General features: G+C 37.9%; 1 protein-coding gene across 10 annotated transcripts in view; it reads left to right on the top strand.

Annotated features, from left to right (window-relative positions):
* C2H8orf34 (chromosome 2 C8orf34 homolog) overlaps positions 1-15,643 on the top strand; it is a 237,461-nt gene that overhangs the window by 152,596 nt on the left and 69,222 nt on the right. The window lies entirely within an intron of this gene.

The raw sequence follows: 15,643 nt of genomic DNA, 5'->3' as shown, positions 1-15,643 counted from the left end.
GAGCCTTGCTGAGACAGCCACTAGACCTACGGGCCAAATCCAGGGGCTTGGCAGGGCGGATCCAGCCCATAGGTCCTGGTGTAGATTAATAAGACCAATACAGAGGTTTGCTAATTTTCTCCTTGCTTTCACCATTGGCTAGTTTTGCAGGGTTTTCTTTATCAGTTTTCTTAAGGTTATCACTTTGAGAATGGTACCTGTTTAGGGATTGTTTGTAGTGTTGTATCAGTGTTGGTCCCAGGATACTAGAGAGACATGGTGAGTGAAGCAATGTATTTTATTGGTAAAATAGACAAGCTTTCAAGTTTATACAGAGTTCTTCTTCAGGTTTAGGGATGCTGACTTTAAAACACTTGCTGGTACTTCTAATATACCCACAGGCCAGATGAAATCCTATGCTTTGCCACAAGCAGCACTGTTCCCATAAGGAGATATTGACAACATTGCCAGTACAGCTCTCAACACTGTGAGCTGTAAAACCTGTAATTCTCAGAAATGTTGCTTTTGGTTATAAGGTGTTGTACCTTCATAAATGACTGAAACTGGTGCTCTAGAGAGTAAATTAATTAAAATATAGTGCTGATGACCATCTTCTGTCTTCCTAAATCATAGGAAATCAAATGCCAATATTATGTGATATGCTTTCAAACAACCAAATATGTAAAAGTAAGTTTCATTTTCTCAACTTGGTGCTCATCCACATGTTATGTGGTAGTGAAAAGTAAATTAGGTAGGTTTGGTTTTCTATATGTAGATGGAATTTGTACAAAAATGTAATACAAATACTTTATATGGATCTGTTTTAAGGTAAAGTTAGGTTAAATCCACCTTTGCAATGGTTGAATTGATACATTTTGTGTCTGTGATTGCATTGAAATTAATTATTGTTGAATTATTGGGCGTTTAGAATTGCCCTAATTGGCAACTCAAAATTCCCCTGGTAAGGTTTTCCCTTGAGGCTAACACAAAAACTGAAGCTTCAGCGGCTAGCCGCATTAGTCTGTACAGGATAAGCTTAAAAAAACAACAAATGATCTGGAACTGAAAGGGAACATGCGGGAGGGCTATAAAGCCAACTTTACTGGCCCTCCAGCGTGCCAAATAGTGCTTGGCTATTCCTTGGAATTGATCCATACCCTTCCCTCTCCCAGTCCCACTTAACGATGACAGAGAGGATCTAACTGAAAATTTGTTTCCACCATATTCATAATCTGAGTACCAGAATGCTCGCCTCCATTACTTTGTCTCTTATTGCTGTTCATCATCTTCTTTAAGCTCCCAAAGAATCATAAGTCTTTCTGCCCCAATGCCACTGAGGGAAGGCTCTAAAGTTAGTGTTGAGAGGACTTTATCATTCTTTTCAAGGATATATAATGTCCAGGGATGATACTGGAGCTTCAGCTGCTCATGAAACAATAAGTGGGAAGAAAGCCACTTTTCTACTTTATATTTGGTGAAGTAATTACCTAAATTTTCCAAGGTACAGTTATCCATATCTTGTTTTCTTCACAATGGACTGTTCCAGTGGATTCTACATCCAACAGCCCAGCTACTGAATGAAATGAGCCTAAAGAAGCATACTTCACCAATGTTCTAAAGAGGATGCCAAAGGCAATTCAATATATTGGCATACGTCTTTAAAATCTTATCTGGGTTAGGTCCTACCTACCTGCCAGACCACACCTCTCCAGAAGTAGGTCCTATAACAGATATTACCCTGACAAACTTTGTCTCTCTCTCTCTTTTCTAGCAAGGCAGTTGAAGTCCTTTAATGAGTTGTTACAAATATTCTATGGTATTCAGTATTTGGTAACCTCTGTAGCTGTTCCTCAAGTTTGGAATTTAACTCCCTTGTCAGTATGTCAATATGTAACTATATTTACCTTCAGAACAAATTATTTCACCAATTTCTGTGTCTGAGTTTTAGATTAAGGTTTTGGATTAAGGGGAAGGTATTTTTATATTCTTACTTTATATTTTTAATTAATTAATATTTGCCATGAAACTTTGGGCTTCACTTGGAGCAGTAAGGACTTATATCAATACCTATCCTATAACCCTGGATGTTGCTGTGCTGTGCAGTTTTGATTCAGAGCTCTGATGCCAGCAGCCTGCTTCATAGCATAATGCCTGTTTACTCCTTGCAGGGTGACACCAACAGCCCTTCCAGCCTCAAGTCTCCCAAAAACCATCTCCCCTACTGTGCTCATTGTACCACTCACAAAATGTTATCATATTCACCACTCCTTCCAGTTGGTCCACGATCCTTAGTCTAGAGCATGGTGAATTAAAACCTATATACCAAACATTTTAAAGAACATATTTCCAATACGTATTATAACTTTCTTAGATCCTCTGTACATACACCCTGCAATAATATTAATGGACAGTTCACATATGATATTTTACATGATACCTTTTACATACATATTAAGACCACAGTGATTTGAGGTACACTGAGCTGATCAGGACAACTAAATCTCACTGCTACATACCAGGGAGTCCCCTATCCTCTGGAACTGGGGTGCTCTTAAGATCAGATACACCTATCTGTGTTTATAGATGTGCACTCTGGTCTTGGTAGTGGGCCCTTTTAAACGGAAAAATAAATACAAATTAATATAAATTGTTACCAGGACTTTCTGATACAGTTAAACGTGTAAGAGTATTCCTCTTAAATTCACCTTAAGTATTCCTCTTTAATTCCTCTTAAATTCATTTAATGGTATTTAATAATGGAGCTATTTTAAAGTGATTTGAAGTGAATAGTTCCACTTAATTTGACTGGATGTTTTATAAGTAGGAGACTTGTCAGATCAGGTTACTTTTTACCACCCATGTTTTGGCTGCCTGTGGAATGAATAAGATTTCTTCAGTTATGCATTTTTGTTTAATTGGCAGAAAACCAAATATTGGGAATTGTGCATGTTGGCTCAGATGAAAATATAATGTTGCCCCTGCATTTCTACATCCAGGTCCTGTCACCTTCCTATACTTTAACAATATACCCTGCTCCAATTCTATTCCTAGGCCAAGGCACGCTCTCTGATGCTTCCACTGTTTTTCAGTCTTCCTAGGGGGAGGCTTTGTGATACTGCAGAACTGTTTTGATAGTTCATCAGTAATGCTATTAAATAGTAGCCTAATCATCATTAATTATTTGGATTTGAATGTGGATACGAGACAAATTTTTATAAAATTTCCACCATAATTCTTCACCATAATCATCTCATTATATCCACTGTGTAACATACAATTATCCATAAAAGGCTTCTTTTTCAGTATATTCTCCAAGGTCCTGACTCCATTCTCAGGAAAAAGTGCTAGTTTTCTTAGGAAGTGCAGAAAATAGGAGTCTAGAAATATTCAGGCATGGGCATAAATTTGAACTAACAGCAAGGAGTTCCTCTTTAGATTGATCAATATAGAAACAAAAATATTATTTTCTAAACTCTAAAAGCTGATAATTCCCTTCACTAATCATCTTCAATTGATAGTTATTTCAAGGTGAAGATCATATTAATAAAAGGAAATATTTTCCTCCTAGAGATATGAATGATAAAGATGTAGGTCTCTTTCAAATCATCACACCAAATTGCTTTGTAAAATTTTATGATATAAAAACGAGACGCTTACATCTTCAGAGCTTTAAAGAGGTTTGTTGACTAGAACACAGACTAGAAACAGAGTTTAGTGTTTTCCATGTTGATGTTTTACACTTGGGGAGGGAAATGCAAGTGGATAACAGCTTAAGAGGGTTTTCAAACTGGAATATAGTGATTGAACAGTGTTTTTTCTATAGCTTCTCAAAAACTAACTATAATGCAAGTTAAGTAGCATAATAAGTCATTTGAACAAAAGGGTGACATAATTCAGTAGGTGAAAGAAGGTAAGGTTTCATAGATTGCAAAATCAGGAACATATGACGATATCTGTAATTTGGAATGTTTGTTTCTGTGGCAAAACATATTAGTTTTAGCTGGTGAGTCATAACTAGGCATCCTCACGTAAATAAAAAAAGTTAAATATTGGCCTACTTACAGAGTAGCAGAGAAGCATCTTTATTTTGTTCCATCTTGTGACTTGCAAGTTGTTTCTGCAACACATTCAATAATACTGTGAAAGATATTGCCATTTACTCCTATACATTGAAGGAGATCTGTGTGTAGCTCAAAAGGTTGTCTCTTTTACCAACAAAGGGTCATTCATTTGAAGATATTACCCTATCCACGTTGTCTAATATCCTGAGATCAACATGGTACAGCACCACTGCAAACAATGTACTTTATAAGCCATTTATCGATGAGGTATAAGATAAAGGCAGTGGGCAGCCATTTAATGGCACCGAGCAGCCATTTCAGTCGATTTTAGGGGCTTTTTTTTTAAAGACCACCCATTAGCCTTCTATGCCTGCTTCCATGCTCAAAAGTTAAATCTTTGCCTTGTGGTGTTTTGCCAGTGCATTCCTGGAAGTAAGACGCTTTTTGTTTCTAATAATGCAAGGGTGCATTAATTCTTCTTAACATCAGTAGTGCACAAAAAGGGGTTGCATGGGATTAAAAAAGAAATGGGATTATAGAAAACACACCCTCCATAAGCTTGAGTGATTCTAAACAAGAATGTCAAAAGAGAGCACTGGTTGCATGCAAATGTGTATTTCAAACAATACATTTTCTCCATATTTTGATCTGAGACCAGCAGGACACAGCCGTCTTCCTGGCTGACCAACAGTAATACTGAATTGCTTGGGAAAGAAAAAAACTCTAATGACAATCTTCTTTGAGCATTTAAGAAAATTTGAAGAGAGCATTTGTATGCAGCAGTATTAGAATATCACAAAAGATGCTAATGGGACTTTGCGGGAGAGGGTCATTGAAAACCACCTATTGGAAAATTGGATAATGAGGTATATGGACAAGAGTATATGAGTTTTGACAAGTGGATCTTATATAAGGAGATTATTGAAATTTGAAAAGAGACTAATGATAAACAAGCTGTGCCACTTTATGTACTGTATACAAGTAATACTATTAAATACCAGCCAGCAGATAAATTAACCAAAGCTTTTAATTGCCTTAGGAGGAACAGAGATAGAAACAAAATAATAAACTTAAAAGGATGGTAAATGGAGTTGGAACCATCTAGGACTTTGCACTCTTACCTGTTGCTGTCTTTTGGGAGAATGGTGAGATGGCCAGTGATGCTCCTTCAACCTTTTGTGTCATAGGAGTTGTTCCCTGACCAAAGGAATGGGGTCTCTTTTTATCTCGTTTCCTTTCTTTTTTTATTCCTTTTCCCTTCCTCCAATATGTTGTTTGGGAGTGAGCATGTGATGGATTATTCAGCCTTCTCCTTTACCTGGATAAGCTTTGTTTAGTGATGGCAGCTAAAGGGAAATTTCAAAAGATGACCCTTGGAAAACTCTTATATGGTTCAGAGCCAGCCAACCCCAGGGTCCTTTATTTTGGATTAAGTATACTGAATAGTGTGTGACTATATGTATCAGGCTGAGATGACAGAGATCATGGAATCAAGTAGAGGAATGCCTGGACCCTGGAGACATGATGTGTCTTCTTCCCAAAATGCTGTTGGTAACTAAGGCTTTTACAAGTTTAGTTATTTTATTCCACCTTCCCCTTCCCCCCTCGCATCTGCCTGTAAATGAGTTCCTTGATATTGTATGTTGTACATAACTAGAAATTAGGGAGAGAGGGAACAACAGTCCTACTAGGCCCTGATATGCATTTTATAAAAAAAAATCTATATGATCATGTGATAAAAGTAGGTGGAGCCTATTGGAGAAATATTAGAATTTCTTCCCTAAACTCATCTTCATTCTGATCCTCTTCTGCCTGATAGTTTCATTCCCTGCCATAGTATCTTTCTTAAAGCAATGTAAGAGCATGATTTGTCCATGTGTAAATTTTAATGTGTTTTTCTAACATGCAACCTTTTATGTAACGGGGCAACTTTTTTTGTATTTGCTTTCATAAAAGCAGATTTTTAGCCAATTCCCCATGAAAATCGCCTTGAAAATGTAAACTGGTTACAACAATTTAAAGGAACAATCAGCTTGGCTTCACTTCTGTAGTAAGAGTATCAAGGACCAAAGATAGCCCTCTCATATATAACTTTAATCTATAATTCATTGATTAAAGTGTGTAGGGCAAAAAATAAAGATGCAACTCCTCCCCATAATCTTGATGCTGGCTGAGGTATTTCGTGCATGTGTGGGATATATATGTTAATTTTCCTAAACTATGGGGAGAAATGGCTTCAGTATAGGGGCAATGAATTTGTTTTTAACTTGAAGTGGTTGATATTGAGTTAGTTTGTGAGAAAGAGGAAGGTAACGTGGGAAGGGCGTGTCCCTACCATGTAGATTGATGTTGTGGTGTACCACTGGGACTCAGTGTAGCTGGTCTTTGCCAATTGTTCTCCCATTGACTCCAGAACTTCACTGGAAGGAGAAAAGTAAGGGAAGTTAATAGGGCTGTGTCTAGACTGCATTCCTCTGTCAGCAGAGGGATGCAAATCAAGCACGTCGAAATTGCTAATGAAGCAGGGATTTAAATATCTCGTGCTTCATTAGCATAAACATGGCCACTGCTTTTTTTCGAAACGGAGCTTTTTTTTTTTTTTTTTTTAAGGCAGTCTAGACGCGACAGATCCTGTAAACCTCATTTTTTGAGGAATACCGGATCTGTCAAAAAAGGGTTTATTTTCGACAGAGCCGCATCTAGATTGCCAGTTTTTTTCTGAAAAAGCTCAGTTTCGGGAAAAAAGCAGCAGCCATATTTAAATCCCGCCTTCATTAGCAATTTCAACGTGTTTGATTTGCATCCCTCTGTCAATAGAGGGATGCAGTCTAGACTTAGCCTAGGAGAGTTTCTCTCTTCAACCTAGCATGGTGTGGACTAAGCGGTAAATAGATCTAAGCTACATTGAGTTATGCTCCTATCATAATGCAAACTGCATAGCCTAGACTATATTTTCCCTGTAGTGTAGACTTGCCCTAAGATTCTCTGTGATCAGATGTCTTACTTGGAGTGTTAATTAATTGTGACTTTTGCTTCTTCAAATGATAACAAGACCTTTGGTTGTGTCTGTTTTTTCTTGACTTGCCATTACCTAATTTTTAAATAATTCGTAGTGGTTATTCCTTTTAGAATGGAGGGTGCTGAGCATCCTAGATGACACATTATGACATGTATCAACATTTTCATTCTGTTTTCCTCCATGTTTATTTTTTGTAATTTTCTCAGATTATTGATCCTTTGTTTTAAACAGTAGTTTATTTTTCCTTATAGTAATTTGTGCAAACCTAACACAATCTAAGTGGTTTGATCTTATAATAAAATCCTTCGAGAGGTTAGTCACATTACAGTGGAGCTTTTGTACAGATCTAGAGATAGCAGACATGCAAGCAGAATCTGTGAAATTTGGTGAAAAGTTTCAATGGATTTCAGAGAAGAAAAAGTGATTTTGTTTAAAAAGAAATAACGGGTGATACCTATAATATCTGGGACTCTCTGATACGACCAGTGTGCCCCAGCTGGCCAGGTTCAGCAGTTGGGTTGATGGTGGGGAGTGCAGCCACAGCTGGGGCTGGTGGTAGGGAACACAGCTTCATCTGGGAGCACAGCTCTGCTCAGACAGAAGGCAGCAGATCAGGCACCCAGGTGAACAGCACTGGGAGCACCACCCCACTCAAGCCAGAGGCAGAATGGATGGCGGGGCCCAGGAGTGCAGCATGAAGTGGAGCCCTGGCCCAGCTGGAGGCAGAGGAGCCAGTGGCTGGGAGAGCAGCCCAGTATGGCACCCCCAGAGATGAGAAGCACAGCCTTGGCCCCAGTCAGGAGCGCAGTCCTGGCAAGGCTAGGGGCAGTGGGGCCAGTAGAAGGGAGCAGGGCCAGGAAGGGAGCCTTGACTTCCCCTAGTCTGACAAACTCTGTGGTTCAGGAATGTTCCCAAGGGTGCAGGACCAGGACGATCCCACCTGTAATTATCTTTTATATGTTAAAGTTTTAGTTCTAGAGATAGTTTTAAAAGTCTACGTTCTTCCCCCTTCAAAAATTTCATATGAACAATTGTAATGCAAAATTACATGTATGGAGCTTTTTATTTTAACTAGGGTGAATTTTCAACACTTTCAATTCAAATTTTCTTTAAGATTCAGTTCTTTAAGTGTGAAATTTTGTTTGAAATGTCAATATTTAGAATTTGGATTTCCTTTTTTGCCACTAAATGCAATAGCATGAAGGATGTCTAGGTTTTTCCCCACTACATTTCTTTTTCCTCTTACCCTTTTGTAATTTATCAAAACATCTCCAATTTCACAGAATGACAGAAGGATAAATGAAATTCTGTACCTCTGTCACTGACTCTTCAAAGTTTCCTCCAACTTGGAAAAAGTTACAAAGTAGCAAAATTTGCTTTTCATTTTGTCACTCTAGAACTTTTTATAACTTGGAGAAGTTTTGAAAATTTACAGAAAAGAAAAAGGAAACTTGGTGTGTTCCATAAACATCATTTGATATATTGCATTTAGTGCTAAGGAATACATTTTTTAACTTTGATAGTATTTTTTAAATTTGTAGTGAAACAGATTTCAATGTGAAATAAACTAAAGTTTTTATTTTGTTTTCAGATTCATTGTTGAAAGAATTAATCCAATATAATATTTTTTCATAAAAACTTTGATTTTTAGAAAATACCATATATTTTGACAGGACATATTGTTAGACAAAAAGGGTTTGTCTAAACTAAATTTCTCTGTCGACAGAGAGATATATATTCGGCACATCAAAATTGCTAATGAAGCAGGGATTTAAATATCCTGCACCTCATTAGCATAAACATGGCCGCCTCTTTTTTCAAAACTGTTTTTTTTAAATCTGACAGTCTAGACACCCCCGTATCTGTTGAAAATAAACCTTTTTCAACAGATCCTGTAAACATCATTTTTTGAGGAATACAGGATCTGTCAAAAAAGGGTTTATTTTCGACAGATCTGCGTGTAAATTGCCTTTTTTTTTAAAAAAAACTCCATTTTGAAAAAAGTGGTGACCATGTTTATGCTAATGAATCATGGGATATTTAAATCCCTGCTTCATTAGAAATTTCGATGTGCTTGATTTGCATCCCTCTGTAAACAAAGGGATGCAGTCTAGATGTAGCCTAAGTGTTTAACAGCTCTGTTGAGTTGAGTTTGGGCTGTGTCTCAGGCTGTGTCTCAGGTTTGTTCTAGCCTAGTTTTTCAACATCTAGCCATGAATGTGTTATGCTTAAAGAACTGTGCTGGATCTTTTGGATAAAGCAAAATGCCACATTTATTGGTAATACATATATCAATCAATACTTTATCATATGCATATGATATATTACACTAATGCACTCACATGCACACCCATCACACTCCATCTTGTTGTTACCAACTATTTGTTCCCCCTAACTTCACTGTCCAGGTGAGTTAGATGGGGGAGGAGAAGAGCTTGGCTTCTGCTGATCCGGATAGATGCTCCAATATTGACAAGAGGAGACCTGGGGTCCCAGGCAAGACACCTTACATTTATAGCAGCTTCCCTGTCATTCAGATCTATTAGTCGTCTTATGCAAATCTATACACTTTAGCTGTGTCAGTTAGTCAATTGTGGCTCCTTCTTCTGGGTGTTGTCCTTAATGCTGCTACATCCATCTTCAAAGAAGGTTTTTGAATTTGCTTCCAAAGCACTGAAGAATGTTCTTGCTTCTGACTCCCAAGTCCTTCATGTCTGATCTTTCTCAATGGGTCCACTTGACAGGTCTCCTTGTCCTTGGATCTGGTCCTATTCCCCTCTCCAACTGTTGCAGCTGTTCTGAGGTGCTTGCCTTCCATGCCTTATTCATTCACACCTCATTCATTCAACGGGGCCATCAATTAAGTAAAAGGGGAGAGATCTAATCTACTGCTAGTAAAAGGACATTTTCTTTACGTTAATTATGCTTAGGGACTATAACATTATTCCAAGACTTAATACAAAATTTCTATATAAAAAGGACTTGATACAAAGTTATATGAAAATGAAGGTTATATATGGAAATATTAATATACAGTTCTATTAATAGAAGGTTATATGAAGATGATCCACAGTCATATGAAATGATTAATACGGATTTATGATTAATGCAGAGATTTGTCCCCAAATTCCCAAAGCAATATTATATTGTTGTGCCGCTCTTGGCCTCACTGGCATTGTATATGGCTTAAAGAAAACACTTTATCTTTTCTTTTCCCTCCCTGGAGTACTACATCAGTTTGGTACCACATTTGCTGTCCTAGCAATTATATTATTTGTGTGAAAGGTTATTTCAGTGTCCTCAAAAGAAGAAAAATATGCAGATGATAATAATGTTTGACTGTACTGATATACTCTGTATCAGTGGTCACGAACCAGTAGATGGGGATCTACTGGTAGATCTTGGAGCCTCTCACAGGTGATCCTGACTGGTTTGGCCAAGAGGCTATCAAGTGCCAGCGCTTTAGCTGTCCCTCCTCCTGGGGGGCCCCCTGCCCTTTGCCTTGGAGCTGTCCCCTCAGGAGCCTCTGCTTTCTATGCAGGACAGCGGAGGGAGAGAAGGGTGCTGATGTCAAAGTGCCCCTTCCCACTCTTTATCCTTTCTCCACAGAGCAGAGAGGGGGCACAACAGGACTTGGGATGGAGGGGGTTTGCTGGCTGCTTTAGGGAGTGGTGCAGGGCCAAGGCAGGGGCGATCCTGCCGTAGCCCCACTGCTCCACTACCCAGGAGCCACCTTAGATAAACAGTGCCCAGCTGGAGCCCATATCCCCAAACCCTACCCCAGTCATGAACCCCCTCTTACACCTCAAGCCCTGCCCTAGCACTGAGCCCCCTGCGTCCAAACACCCTCCCAGAGCCTGCACCTAGAACTTTCTTGAGCACCCCAACTGCCTGCCCCAAACTCAGCTCAGAGCCCCTCGGGCACTCCAAATCCCTTAACCCAAGACCAGAGCCTGCACCCCAACCCTCTGTCCCTGCCTGGTGAAAGTGAGTGAGGATGGGCAAGAGAGGGAGGATGGAGTGAGCGGGGCGGGGCCTCAGAGAAGTGGCAGGAAGGAGACAGGGCAAGGGTATTTATATTTGAAGTAGATCTTAGATTGCACTTCAATTCAAAAAGTGATCTTGTGCTCAAAAAGGTTGGAGACCACTGCTATATATAAACCTACGCCTAGCCAAGGCTTATCCGTTCTCTTCGTAACAAAGTGTTAGTGTTGTTATACTGTTTTACTGTATTGGCACAAGGAAATAAGTAGATAAAGCATAAAAAACATGCTTACACTTAGCAGCATTACCAACACTTCCACTGCTTGCTGGTCTCTTAGAAGACTTTTAGGGTAATTTAGAGCTAGATGATAGCACAGAACACTGAGAGCCAGGAGTGGTGGCTGTTAACAAACTTTATGGGACTGCGGGAAATTTGACCACACTCATCAAAAGCAGACAACTGACTAACTACAATCTTAATGGATCACGGATGTTGCTGAACCAGAGAGAGTCAGATTTGAGAGGTTCAGCCTGTACTAAAATACAGTTACACAAATGGTATAAAATCCTTGCTGTATAATTAGGATCGTTAGTGTTGGACCTGCAAGAAGATATTTAAGCTGCATTTGTTAAATATGCTTGGGCAAACAGGTTGTATGGGAAGCATATGTAGGCTGTACAATTACTTGATTATGTATGCAATTGCATCTTGGGTACACATGCGTGTTGTCATTCTTGGGTGGTTATTTTTGGAAACTTGGCACTTAATGCATTAAATTTGCCTCTGGGGTAACTCTACTGTAATTTTAATGACTTCAGATTAGTTCCTGGCTTTGACTATTCTCAAGGAACATTACAGCATACCATTACATGACTAAATATTTCATAACAATACATTCTCTTAGCCACAGCTGAACAATATTTGTATAATGGTTTCTTATAACATAAATCCAGGTGGTGAAAAAAATAAAAATGAGAGGAAAGTTAGAAAACTTTAAATATAAAATTAACAGCTTATTTACCCATGCACAGAAGAAAGGGGTATTTACTTGCTGTCTCTTTAAAAACATACTGGCTCTAATTTGCAAAATTTGAAACAGTTGTTGAATGTATTGCAAATGTACATATTATTTTTCTTTTGTAACTCTGCCCCACCTAATAGGTTGACTCATTTAAAATGAAGCAAGTGCTCATCTCTTTACCCTGTCTTTCTCTCCGGCGTAGAATTCAAAAAAAGACAGTTATCTTTTTCTCTCCAAAAGCACAGACACATTTCCAGTTTAAATGATCGAGCCCTCATAATGTGACATGCAAGCTAATTCTTCATACCAGTGTCAGTGGATTCTGTCAGCTTGGTGCTGCGCTAAAGCTCTCTAATGATGAATATCAGCAACCTCGCTGTCTCTGGTGGATGCAAACTATCCTGTCCAAATGTCAGAGAGCTCTTAAGCTTGGAGAGGTTTGTTTGCCAGAATCTGAATAGGTGGATAATAGTTTAATGCAGCTCTTTTTAAAAAACAAGCAAAAAACAAAACAAAACAAAAAACCAATCTCCCTCCTACAGCCCTTTCATGAGTTCTTAAAAAAATCACAGGAGAAAAAGGGTGCTAAATCTGAAAAGACTGACTGCAATTTTTCTCCTCTGAGATAATGGTTTGAGAAGCCAGCAGCAGATAAAAGATTGCTATTATAAAGGCTTAATTCCACATCTTGTAAAAGGATTAGATAACTCACTCTCTATGCTTCCCTTAGTCTGGGAAATGTATTTCCACATTTAGTTCTACTCAGAAATTGCTGCAAAATGTACTTATTTAAATGCACAAAGAATCACATTCATACATTTTGAAGAGGCAGATGGCATGCAGAAAAGGTTATTCTTCAGACCCTGTTAATGTTTAACTTTTGCTCAGAACATGAATATTGTAGCTTTACCAACACTTTGGCTGTGAATAATACACGTATATTGTCCACACAAAACTCTGAATCATTGACTGAAAAACAATGTACTTAATTTGTAAAGAGAGAACAGATTGCAGAGTCCTTTTAAATTTATTTCTGTAAATCAGTTATTCTACTATATTATATGCAAGGCAACGTGAATCAACACTTTTTAAATTGTGTGTGTGTTTAAAAAGAAAGTGATGGCCATATTCAGTAACACTATTGAAAGTTTTTCCTGCATTTTCCTCAATGTACCTAAGATCAGCATCTAGCTCAGAGCAAGTGTGCTCTACATACCAAATAATTCTGCTTGAAGAACCTATAGCAGTAATAACAACATATTATCTTCTGCTTGAGAATTTTGCATCACCTATTTAAAGAAATTAAAAATTCTTATCATGGTATCATGTAGTGAGGGACTAAGCTACTCGTGTTACTATATATATTAATCTCCAAAATTATGTTAGGAAACTTTATGGTTAAATATGTATACAATTCTTTCTCTAGTACTATAGATAAACATCTGAAGTTCTTGTATTTTCATTAACAGTGGCCTGAGTTACTTTAATCCAAATATCTTTATGAACTGTTTTATAATAGAGCTATTCCCTGATTTATGGCACATAATGAAAATAGAATATATGACACTGTTTTTATTGCAACAATGAAGTATTTTGTAGAGTTTCCCACTGGTGACCCAGTCTCAGCAATTGCCAAGTGCCCTCAATGCTCATTGAGTTAACAATTCTGTATGTCTGTTTTTGTGCTTTTGGTTCTAAGACATTTTTCCTCCCATTGTTTGTTAAACTTCAGTTTGTCTATATTAATGCTCAGACCACTCTAGGAAAAAATTTCTGTATGAGGAGAGATTAATAAGACTGGGATTTTTTCATCTTGGGAAAGAGACAACTAAACGGGGATATGATTGAAGTCAATAAAATCATGGCTAGTGTAGATAAAGTAGATAAGGAAGGAATGGTTATGAGCTAGGTTGGGCACAGATGGTATCTTTAACCTCTGTTTCCCATAAACTGGGAATGTGCTATAGCAAATAGATCACTTAATGCGTACTTATTCAGTACATCCCCTTTAGTGCATTTGACATTAGTCATTTATGAATGAGAGGATACTGATCTAGATGGATCTTTGGTCTGACCCAATGTATGGCTGTTCTTAAGTTATGTTATGTTTGCCAGCATAGGTATTCTAGCACCTAGCTTATTCTGTCATAAAATCTTTGCCTGTATTGCTTGTACCAGTTCTCCAAATGAACTGTACTAGCAAAAGGACTTTTCATAATCATGTTTACACTCAGGCTTTTGTCTTCATAGCTATATAAGTTAGTAGAATGATTTTCACATTTGTAACTAATATAGCTATGTCTGATAACGTTTAAGTTTCAGAGGGGTAGCCGAGTTAGTCTGTACAGGATAAACTTAAAAAATAACAAATAGTCTGGTAGCACTTTAAAGACTAACAAAACATGTAGATGGTACCTTCATTGTTTGGTAGATACCATCATTGGTAGGTTGTTTATGTCTCAGCCATCCGGTATCTCGATGTAGACCTTGGCATGAGAATTAAACTTGTGAATGTGTATTGGTCTGTAACAAAACAGCAACTTGAAGATGTCTTAATGTGTGACCAGGCAGATTAAAGTGTTCACCAAGAGGTTTCTGTATGTTCCCTTTACGGATATCTGATTTAGGTCAATTGATTCTTTCCCGTAAATCAGATTGAGATACCGGATGGCTGAGACATTATCAACCTACCAAACAATGAAGGTGCCAATTCTTATTTATCTCTGTAGATTCTGGTGTTAGTACTCTTCCTTTCTAAGTGCTAACTAATGGTCCTTTATCTGCTTCCTTTATCCAGTCTTTAGGTGTTTATAGTTTTGCTTGTTACGTACCAGCTCAGTTTTCCCTTTAATATTTATATACCCACTTCCTCTTTTTGTTCCCCCTCCAATTTTTTTTCTTTCCCTTCTCTCCCCCTTCGCCTTCTTCCCTATTTAATTTTGGTTCTGGACATCCAATACTCCAGTCATCTGAAGGAGTGGGCTGTGCCCATGAAAGCTCATGATACCATCTACATGTTTTGTTAGTCTTTAAAGTGCTACCAGACTATTTGTTGTTTTTTAAGTTTAAACTTTTAAGTGTAGACCAGGTATAAACTGTTCTGTAGGCAGAGTGACTGTAATCTAGAACTTTGTTTCTCCCCAAATAATCATATTTATCCCAAAATAATCATATTACTCACTATGTATGATACATCATGTTTTACTAAAGTGAAAGCACTCTTACTTCATTATTTAATATAATAGCTAGAGCCCTGCACTAATACAAAATTTGTATCTATATCTGCACCCGTATCTGCAAAAATGAGCCATGGGTAGCCACATCTGTGGATGTGGATAGCCGCAGATGTAAAGTGAATATCCACAAATTTTCATGTTTCTAGATACAAAATTTTTATCCACATGCATATCTGAAAAAATGACCTGCAGATATTCACATCTGGGGATGTAGATGTGGATATTCTTGAATTTCCAAGGGCTCTAATAATAGAATAAACAGACTGTGTCAAAATGTCTTGATCTTTACACTTATGATTTCAATGGAATTTTTTAAATTTATTCTACAGTAACTGAGATCAG

This window comes from Pelodiscus sinensis, chromosome 2 (assembly GCF_049634645.1).
Source record: "Pelodiscus sinensis isolate JC-2024 chromosome 2, ASM4963464v1, whole genome shotgun sequence".
NCBI lineage: Eukaryota > Metazoa > Chordata > Testudines > Trionychidae > Pelodiscus > Pelodiscus sinensis.
Note: the sequence above shows the minus strand (reverse complement) of the source record. Positions and strands in the feature narration are given on the sequence as shown.